The following is a 10,624-nucleotide window of genomic DNA, read 5'->3' as shown; positions in this document are numbered from 1 at the left end:
GTACCATCCCTTTAAATAATCACATGAACCGGAACTCGCTGGAGTTTGCCGCGAACATGTCAACATCACACGGGTCAAACATTACGATTAAATCCATAAAAGAATAATGCAGAATGGTGGAACTTACACATCAACAGTAGTAGCTGATATAGACAGGCTGGCATACATGTGCACACATGACTCAAATGAGGTTACACAAGCTAGAAAAGTAGAAAAGCAAAAGAGGCATATAAAGTACTCGATAGAGGATTAGCCGCTGACAAAAGCCCGATAAAAAGAAACAGCGATCCTTGGGCACTTATGTTTCTACCATAATTTGTCCAAGATTTTAACATAATTTCTTGCAAACCCAACCTACTACAGGATAAGCATATCCTAGACTGATTACATTTTCATTTGCTGTTTGCTCTCTAATTTCCCTCCAGCTCCTACTTCCGTCCTTCACAGGACCTTGGTCACCCTTGCTGGGTCCACAGTTTAATGAGCTTCAGCAGCCATAGCCACCGACCAAGAGCGAACCATGTACGCCTGCCTTTGAAATAATCAGGTCCAAGACGTCTGCACCACCACAGGTCATTCATCATAGAATCAGTCAATATCCACGTTTAAAATAGACGACATGAAAGTCACGAACCTTGAATTAAGTAAATGTGGCTGATCACCGGTAGAGACAAATCAAGGTCCAAAGGTAGGAGAAAAGCGAGGCTTTTTTTTTTCCTCGGAACATACGGGGAAATAGACTAGGTTTCGTAAGGCTTCCATGTGGACAGTGTATAGATGATTCTCCCCTTCCAGCCTGCAGCAGCCACCGACTGTCTTCATCTATAACGAAGTCCTTGTGATAACGGGTTTTCACTTTGTCCTTGGCTTTCTTCATGATATCCGGGTCCAGAGGAAGCTGCGTGAACCCAGCCCTGAGATTCCTCACCTGCCACTGCTTGTAAGTCTCGGGTCTCTCTACCCTTTCCGAGCCCTCGCATGCTATCACGTTAAGAGCATCCCGTCCAAAAAGATCCCTTTCAATCAGCAACCTCTGCTCATCCTCCGTGGCACATTAGTTTCAAGCATGTCAAACAATGCAGAGTAGTGAAACAGGGCCTCCCGGAAGCGTGTCACGAAGAAGGGAGCGCTGTACGATCCATTCACAACTCCATGGATGAAGATATCAGGGTTCATCTTCCTTATAGTGTTGAGAACTTTATTCCTCGGGCTGTCTACAATGACGGTCTCATCCACGAGATTCCTGAAGCGGTACAAGCAGTTGACGATAACCACCTCATCTTTGTCGATTTTGAGATCCTCCACACGAATGGTCTCCCATTTCGATGCAATGCCTTGATACTCGAAAGGAACTTGGAAACTTTTGGCGTAATCTGCTAGCCGACGCCCCGTCTCTTCTATCCGCTCCGTCGGACGGAAACCGGGCTGGGGTACATTCAATGCCCGTAATCCGAAGCTTTGGAGGCCCTTCAGCCCTGCCAGCAAGACGTTGGATGAGGCATGGCCACTGGAAGCCGAAATAAATGCCAAAATCTATTGATATGCACCCTTGATGCCTTCTCTGCAACCTTGAGGATGGTGTGGTTGGCAAAGAAGTGTGAAACCTTCTTGAAAGGGCATGCTGCCAGATAGAGATGGTATGCTTTCAATATATCGGTGGCCGTCGTCCTCTTTGCCACAAGGGTGTGATAGATCTGTCTGCCCGTGCCAGCCAAGCGGGCCTCAAGTCCATCAGCAAAGCAGCATGCCAATCTCTGAGTTCCATCTCCAGTTGGCGAAGAGTGCTGTCTGATCTGCTTTAGTAGTTCGCCGGCAGTCCGACGGTCATCAGCCGCCACCGCTTGAGCACAATGTATGAGCAAAGTTCTAAGATCCACCACCTCTCTCTTGGTTTGCTTCTTCCCTCGCGCCTTCCCACCACTCGATCCTTTAGCATGCTCATTCTGTGTGTTTCTGTTTGCTTCATTCTGCATTGCCTCCCGTAGATCAGACATCTTCTGCGAACACTTGTCTCCCTGACAGAGCAAAACCAAATCAAACATTTCAGACCGGATAGTGCCCTCAGAGTAAATAGCTGACTGTTTATTGCTCCTCCCCTCCTCCAGATCCAAGTCTTCGCGGTGCAGATTCTTTCGACCTCTGGACCCATAAACAGGATATTCTGGCTCCTCCTCCGCCTTGACCCCCACAAGACCACCAGCAGCTTTTGGCTCCTGAGGTAATGATGACACCCCATTGGCCTCCAAATCAATTGTCAGCTTATCATTGCTCGGAAGGAACCTGCGTGCTTCTTCAACTCCTCTCCTGAACTGCCAAGCAGGCAGGCTTTCGATCAGCAGATCAGGAAGCCTACCAGTGCTGATTAGGGACTCTTGATCTAATCCTGCTTCAGCCACATTACCGACACTGTTAGAGGAGCTCAATGAAGACCGGTAAGGGTGCTCAAAAGAGGCAGGGAAAGCTTGTGATTGCTGGTATTCACTAAAATCATGCGCCCAGCTATTATCCGTCACCCCGCTGATATGCTACCACTGTTGGAGTTTCCATAGTTACTGTGGCTGCTCTCATCAGGGCTCTCCAGACCGTGCTGCGAATAGAGCGGCGGCCGATCAGGTGAAGGCGGATACTTCTGACCAAGGATCTCATAGAAGGGTTTCTCTGCAGCTCGAAGGGCTGACTCCTCCTGATAGTTACTGACCTTCTCATCTATGTCCTCTTCCATGAGCATCCTGCTTATGTAGTTGAGGGATATATCTGAGAAGATCTCAAAATCTTCTGGGCTATCCCTTCCGGGACTTGATCGATGAGCAGATGAAGGATTGCCCTCTGGATTTATAGGGTTGGTACCAGGAAACATTTGGGTCAAGTTCATACGGCTACGGCTACCGTGATTCAAGGAGGGCTGAGATGGTCCGAATCTAAGACCATTCACGTTGTTCTGACCAGAGTAAATATCATCATACCTCAACCCATTCATCAAACCAGACAGCTCCCTGACACCACGATCCATAACTAACGACTTCTAAGAACTTCACACTAACCTACTTTAGAGATCACCACCAGCAGTCTAGTTAATCCAACTCGGTGATATGCCCATTTTTTCCACCAAAAAATCCTCCTCATATGCACATCTAAATCACCCCAAAAGTTGAAAACCGATATTATGGTCCACTCAAAACCGATAACCTCGGAAAAAACTATCAAAATAGCAAGAAAAGTTCTAGCTTTACCAATATAGACATGCACACGGTTCAGTATTGGAAGAGCAGAACCCAAAAATCTCTGCAAACAAGATACTTTACTAAATCTTGAAACACCAAGATAAAGTTGACCGGAGATAAGAACCTAAACAGATCATAAACATGACAAAGCTAGTAAATTTCCTTCGATTAAGTAAAAGAGAGCATCACGAAATACTTCAAAAGAACCAACCCAAAGAACATGCAACTGAATCCCAACACTTCCCTACCCCTGGAAACACGATTTAATCGGGAAAATTTTGGTAAAAAAAAAAAAAAGCCTTTTGAGGCCGGGAACCCTAGAAATCGAAGAAAATCGCGGGCCAGATCGATGAAGAGAACAACAGAAAGGGAAAGAGCGAAGCGTACCTTATCGAAATCTTACCTAAGATAGCGAGGAGATGAACGGAGAGAGAGCTAGGAAAAAAGGGCTAATGAAGGGACTCTGAAAGAGTGGTGATCTGACCCCGCTTCCCGTATTAGTACGGAATATTAAAACTTAGGAAAAGGGGGAAAAAAAGAAGGGAGTGCGAAAATTATTAAAAAAAGATAAAATCCCGAGGCTCCTTCTTGGAACCCGAGCGTGCTACGTGGGCGCGTTCTGACCCTATGATCTACGGCAACCGTCTATAGCCGGCGGGGTTCCATGGATTCTCCGGTGCTCGTGATCGGAAGCACGTGGAGGACGGGTCCACAGCTTCAGAGCTGAGGTGGTCCCCCGGCGGAACACGTGTCGACGTGCCTTCAGGGGGGGAGCACAACGTGGCGCGTGTGGCCAATCCGTCATGCGGGGGCCGCATACACGTGCGCTCTCGCTCGTGTGACCTTGGGTCATATGGTCTACGACGGAAAGGGAAAAAAAAAAAAAAAGGGAATCCGTGGGTGCTGACGGCGGGCACGGTTGGGTTACGTTAAGCACGGTAAAATGGGAGTAGTAATGTTGAGGGCCAGAACCATTGGTGGCTTATGGTGTCACAAATTAAGTGAACCGCTTATTAGTTGATGGCAATGATAAAATATTTTTTTAAAGATAAAAAGGAATGATAAGGGTTAGGGTAACATCGTAATATTCAATCTGAAAATATGTAGAGATTTTGACCATACGAAGCCATCGCCGACCTACACTCTGAACTGCCGATCCACACGAAGAAAGCGAGAAGTCTGCAAAGATCCCCTCCATCTCCAGTCGAAGGTTAAGAGATCAGCAAGGAGTCCTTCCAAGATCTCCTCTAACCAAAAGAAATCTCTCTGTCTCTGGTTAAAGGTCAAGAAGCCGATGAGAAGCTTCTCCAAAACCATCTAGACAAGAGGCGCTTTGCGGACGATAATAATAGTCACCGAATCCGATGCCAATCACCGAACCTCCCATCAGCCGCTAATTTTAATGTCAGCCGCCGATCTCAACTCCTGGCCGACTCCAAATACAGCTGCCAATTTAGGCCTCACTCACTGATCTTAATCTCGATCGTATATATGGAACACCTGCCAAAATGAATCTAGGGATCCCGTCTTTTTTCAAATTCAAAACAGTCCAACTAACTCCGAAAGTGGATAAGGCAAGTATAATCACCACATCTCGAAAATTTTGATCCCAAATCCCATCATTGTGCATCCGAATCGATCGGAATGAACCTAAAATATCGTCCCTCAATGGTTTCCACCTCTCTCTATAAAAAAGAAGATCCCAAAAAGATCCTACAGGTACATATACTATTCTCTTATGCACGCTTTTTCTTTCTGTTTCCTAAAATCTGATTTGGACATCAAAAAATTCTTATTGAAGCCATCTCCGATCAGAATTTATTTTGTAGATCATTTTTTAGGAGGACAAATCGCTGCTCCAACCAATCCAAACAAAAGTCAGATTTCAATGACAACAATAAAATATTATTTTCTTCTTGTGCACCAATAACTATTATTCTTATATGATCATATGGAACATTTTAATTGTGCTTATGGTTTCTAAAATTTTTGTTGTATTGGTTTTAGTACCGTTTAAATTTTGTGAGTGACCTTGCAGGTTCCAGATTAATCCTATAATAATGTTTCTCTACAAAAAAAAAATTATATAATAATATTAAGCAGCGTCTGTTTATGGCTGCCGAATAATGTTGTCTTTATGGCAATTATCATGTTGAATCCAATTCTGTATCTTTGTAGCATGGTGGCTTTTGGTGCATTGAACTTGTTGCTATCAATCCCCTCATCGCCTGGTCGCCGGGAATGAGCGCCTGCAAAAAAGGAAGTTCACACAGACCGGTGGTGACTCCGACGGGGACCCTCCGACGGTCAAGTCAGGGAGGTGACTGGACAACAATGAAATGAAGACAGAGAGCTCAATCGAGAGAGAGAAAGAGAGAGTTAGAGGGAGCAAGCCTGTTGTTTTCCAGACCCCCTGCATTGTTGCCTTCCCCGATATATATATAGTGGAGCGTGGTATGGCGCCGTCATTAATGGCGCAGACAATTGAGGAATTGTCAACTCACTGTAGACTGTCAGAGTCGCCGTGAAAGTGTCACACCGCCGTGGGACTGTCAAATCACTAGGGTTGACAATGCCCTAGGCGGGATAATGCCCTTAGGTGGCAGTGTCGCATGTCGCTGTCAGGGCTGACAGTCTCTGGCAGCTGTACGGCGATCGGAGGAGTCGACCGACCCTAGGTCGGTGGTCATTTGTGTGGCGTCGGGCGAAGATTCGGGCCCCTCTGATAATCAGCCGGGCATGTTGCGAGAGTCGGCCATCGGACTCCCCGGTTCTGTCGGTCGGGAGAGTGAGAAAGGTCTGTCCGACCGACATATCCTCAGTCGGTAAAGGGCCGTTAATCGGTCGGTGATGGCGTCCGGTCGGTCGGTCCGTCGGTCGATCGATCGGTCGAACGGTCGGTCGATCGGTCGGTCGGTCGGTCGATCAAACGGTCGGTCGGTCGGTCGGTCGATCGGTCGGTCGGGTATGTTCGACCATGAGCCGTCGTGAGCGGGAACAGTTGGTATCCCCCAACAGTTGCCCCCCTCCACTCCTGAGTCGGACGGTATGCTGGCCAATGCCTCCGTTTGGGCAGCAACGCCGGGCGAAAAGGAATGGATTCGTCGTATGCCACAACCCGACCATACCGCGAGTCGATACGATGTCAGGTGTCTCATGAATGCCGAGCGATTCGCTGACATCAGACGTTACGTCGGTGTCAGGAGTCCCGTCTTGTCGGCGTCAGATGTTACGTCGGGCGGTCGAGTGCCGGACGATTTGGTGTCAGGCGATCAGGTGCCGGACGATTTGCGTCAGGCGATCGAGTGCCCGGCACCTTTTGGGGAACGCAAATCGCCGCCCAACGCCGATTCTGGGAGTGCGGGGCGCTGTCAAGCATCCCATCGGGAACGCGAATCGCCGCGGGCGATTAAATTCGGAACCGCGGTCCTCTTGCCACGTGTCGGAGGTGGTTGGGACCAGCATCCTCCGTATTAAATGAGGGCGGTGCAGCTTTCTCGGGATGGGCGCGCCGGACCATCGGGTTAAATGGAGGGCCCGGACGTCGCCACGTGTCGCCCATCCGGGGGACCTCGATCGGCGCGGGGTCATCTTGGCCATTGAACGGCCCTATATATATAGGGCCGCCTGCGCTCGAAGCCCCACCCTGAACAATTTGCTGCAGAGACTCTGTCCGAGTGGTTCCTCCGTCGGCGCCGGCAGTTGCCTCTCCTTCCGGTCTCCTGGGGTTCGTGATCCTTCCCTTCCTTCTTCTTCTTCTTCTCCTTCTTCCTCTTCTTCTTCTTCTCCGGCCTCGCCTTTCCCTCGATTCTGGTGCGATGGCCGAAAATCCATCTCGGGGGGCTCGATCGGGAAATCCGACCGATGACCCTCGGTTGACTCCGGAAGTTGAGGTTTCCTCGCTTTCGGGGCCGAACGTTGATCGGCTTCGGGATCAGTATCGCATCCCGGAGCAGTTTCAACTTTCCGCCACAGGGGTCGGCGGTCGGGTTAACAACCCTCCGTCGGGCCAATTGGCATTGTACGTCGAAGATCTCTGCGCGGGTCTTCGGCTTCCGATTCTGGAGTTCGTCCGGAATCTGCTGGATTATTACGGACTTTGTCCGGCGCAACTGGCGCCGAACTCCGTCCGACTAATAATCAGCTTCGCTTTGTTGTGTCAGCTTCTGCCGACCAACCCTCGCATCTCGCTCTTCCGGGTATTTTTTGTGCTCCGACCCCACCCTAAGGCCCGAGGGTGGTGGCTCTTCAACCCCCGGAAGTGTCTTTCCTTCATCACTGGTCTTCCATCGTCCATCCACAGGTGGAAGAACCAGTTTTTCTTCGTCTCATCTTCTTCTCCCTGGGGCTTCCCTTCTCGCTAGAGCATGCCCCGAACCGAAGCAAACGAGAACAGTCGGGTGGAGACGGACGACCGGAAGGACTTCCACTGACTCAAGGACATATCGGTCCCGAAGCAGAGGGAGCTTGTTACCGAACAAGCTCTCTATGACGCTGGCCTGAGCTTGGTCCCCCGACTAGGTATCGCCCGATCCCTCGGTTCTCTTTTTATTCGGCCCTTATTCCGGTTCTTAGATTAATATTTCTGTCGGTATCGCAGGGACACCTCCGAGGATGTGGCCGACCGACGTCGAGATCCGGCAGTACGCAGCGAGGAAGAGGCCGGCATCGGGGGCAGGACCTTCGCATCCGCCGAAGAAGCCCACCCCAGCGGTGCCGATCGTCGAGGCGTCGGCGATCGACCAGTCGGAGCCGGTGATAGCACTCGCGGCTCCGGCAGCGCAACCGGAGGAGAGGCCGGCGGAGGAAGCGGCGGAAGGAACATCGACGGTTTCGCCGGTAGGTGTGGCGCCGGATGATGATCGGGAACCCGAACATCAACCGACGGCATCTGCAGCCGCAACGGGGGGTGCCGCGTCAAACTCGAGCATCCCCTCCCTGCCGGTTCCGCCGGTCGGGGTGGCTGATCGGGGGAAAGCCCCGATGGACCCTGCGGACGACACGAGGTCGGGGAGTCGCACTGTGCCACCCAGCGCTCAGTTCCCCGAAGGTGCGTCGGCACTGGCCGACCACAACCTTGCCAGGAGGCTGTGCCAGGGGATCCTCCTCCCAACCGACGTGGAGGCGCTGAGGTCTCGGCAAGTGACCGAGATGTTATCCTCGTTTTATCCGACCATGGTCGAGGTAAGTTCCGCTTCGCCTCCTCCTTCCTTAATATTTTCTTTGCTTTCCTGACGAAACGCTTACGTCGGCAGCTGATCTACACTATGTCCGAACTCGAAGCCGGGTACCGGAGGTTCGGAAACGTCCGGGCGGCTTGGAAAGACAGGGCGGCGGCGGTCGAAGCCGACCGGACAATGCTGGTCGACCACCTGAAGCAGTCGACCGATCGAGAGGCGAAACTGGTGGACGAGGTCTCTCATCTCGAGTCCGAGCTCAAGTCGGCCCGGAAAGAAGCCAAACGCAAGGGTCGGACCGTGCACCGTCTGCGGCGCGAGCGTGACGGCGTCGCCGCCGAACTCGAGGGCGAGCGCGAGCAGCTCCGGGTCAGCCTGGAGAAACTCGCCAAGGCTGAGGAGGACCTGTCGATCGCCCAAGCCGATGCTGACATATCGAAGGCAGAGGCAGAGTCAGCAAGGGACTCTCTCGACCGGGCGGAAGAGGAAGCAAGGTCGGCGAAGGAGTTGGCAAGTCGGGCGGTGGACGACTTCCGTGCCACCGACCAGTACCGAGAGGAAATGTTGGAGTCTGGCTTCACGTCGTACCGGGTGGGGTACGAGGATGGTTGGGATGCGGTCCAAGCACTGTACCCAGAGCTGGACCTCAGTAGTATCGTCCCGCTAGGAGCCGAGGACCAAGTCACGGAAGAGATGGCCGACCCATCGTCGGGAGGCATCGCTGTGGCGGGAGAGGCCATCCAGAAACAAGCTGCCGAAGGAGAGACGGCTGCGACTCGTGACCCGGCGTCGACTGCCAGTCCCTTGCCGACTGACGATCCTGCTTCGGCTGTCGACCCAGTGCCGATCGCGGTGGACACGTCGGTCATCCCCGACCTTCCATCGGTCGAGGAGATTGACTCGGAAGGATGACCGCGGCCCCGTCGTCTTTTATCCTTTTTGTTTTTTCTTCTTAGAACACTTGTAACTGGGCTTCGGCCTGGCTTTGTAAGCTTCTTTTGATCTTGAATGAAATCAGTCTTAAACTTTTCCCCCTGCCTGTTTTTCTTCCTTTCATGTGTTGTAGAATGCACCCGAACTCGTAGGTTGCCAACTCATATAGTTCGATTAGGACGTTCGGCAACTCACCCCGCCACGAAGGTAGGACAAGTCCCGACTTTGGATCGGCCTTTGACGATCGAGGTCGTAAGTCGGGCATCCTTCCTCCGGTCGTAAGTCGGTAGTCGGGTCTCTTCCGACGCATTCAGTCGAATGTCGTCCGGCGCATTTAATCAAGGGAGTACCGATAAGTCGGATCCCGATACCCTTGTGACGGGTATCCATACTGTGCCACATGATATACGGTGGTAAACTGAATATCTCCCGGTCGGTCGTAGCTCGGTCGGTGAGTCATGGACGCGACTGAGGTCGCATCGTGCGATAGACGGTGGCAAGCCGAATATCCTTCGACCGACCGTAGCTAGGTCGGTAGGTCGCGAGGGCGGTCGCGTAGGCATTCCGCCTTTCTTTGGTCGGGGCTCAGTCGGTAGGTTAGCCGATTGTCTGGCTCGAAAGTATGATCGTAGAAGGAGTGTCAACTCCCGTCAATATAGATATATCGATCCCTGTAAGGGTTCGATGTTTCATCGATCGTCGTGGGAGTGTGACTCCCGTCCATCAATCTTTGTAAGAGTCCGATGTTTCATCGACGATGGTGCCGTCAGTCTCAGGCAGATACCAAGTCCGAGTCGGCACGTCGGTGCTCGACCTTGATGAGCGTCGATCGTCAGTCGAAGAGTTAAAACTCCGAAATTTCAAACTGGATTTGTATTCCGAATGAATGAGTCCAAAGTTCATTGGTGATACAACTTCAGGTTGTCGGCGTTCCATGTTCGGGGAATGGGTTTCCCTTCCAAAGTCTCTAGTCGGTAAGCCCTTGGCCCATAGGTGTCTGCTACCACGTAGGGCCCTTCCCAGTTCGGAGCTAGCTTCTCTTGGTCCAGGGGCTTCGAGACCTCTGCCTTTCTCAGGACTAAGTCACCAGGCCTGAAAAGCTTTGGTCTGACCTTGACGTTGTAGTACCGGGCTACCCTCTGTCGGTAAGAAGCCATGCGAAGTTGAGCCTCGTTTCACAGTTCGGGGAGGAGGTCTAGGTCGGCCCTCCGACAATCGAGTTGTCCGGCTCTTGGTACCGCTCGACCCGCGTAGATGGCAGTCCAATCTCAAGTGGGATCATCGCCTCCGTCC

General features: G+C 51.6%; 1 pseudogene; it reads right to left on the bottom strand.

The window, feature by feature from the left end:
* Positions 1-123: 123 nt before the first annotated feature.
* Positions 124-3,737, bottom strand: LOC140850756 (scarecrow-like protein 9; annotated as a pseudogene).
* Between the last annotated feature and the right edge of the window lie 6,887 nt (positions 3,738-10,624).

Source organism: Elaeis guineensis, chromosome 8 (genome assembly GCF_000442705.2).
Source record: "Elaeis guineensis isolate ETL-2024a chromosome 8, EG11, whole genome shotgun sequence".
Taxonomy (NCBI): domain Eukaryota; kingdom Viridiplantae; phylum Streptophyta; class Magnoliopsida; order Arecales; family Arecaceae; genus Elaeis; species Elaeis guineensis.
Note: the sequence above shows the minus strand (reverse complement) of the source record. Positions and strands in the feature narration are given on the sequence as shown.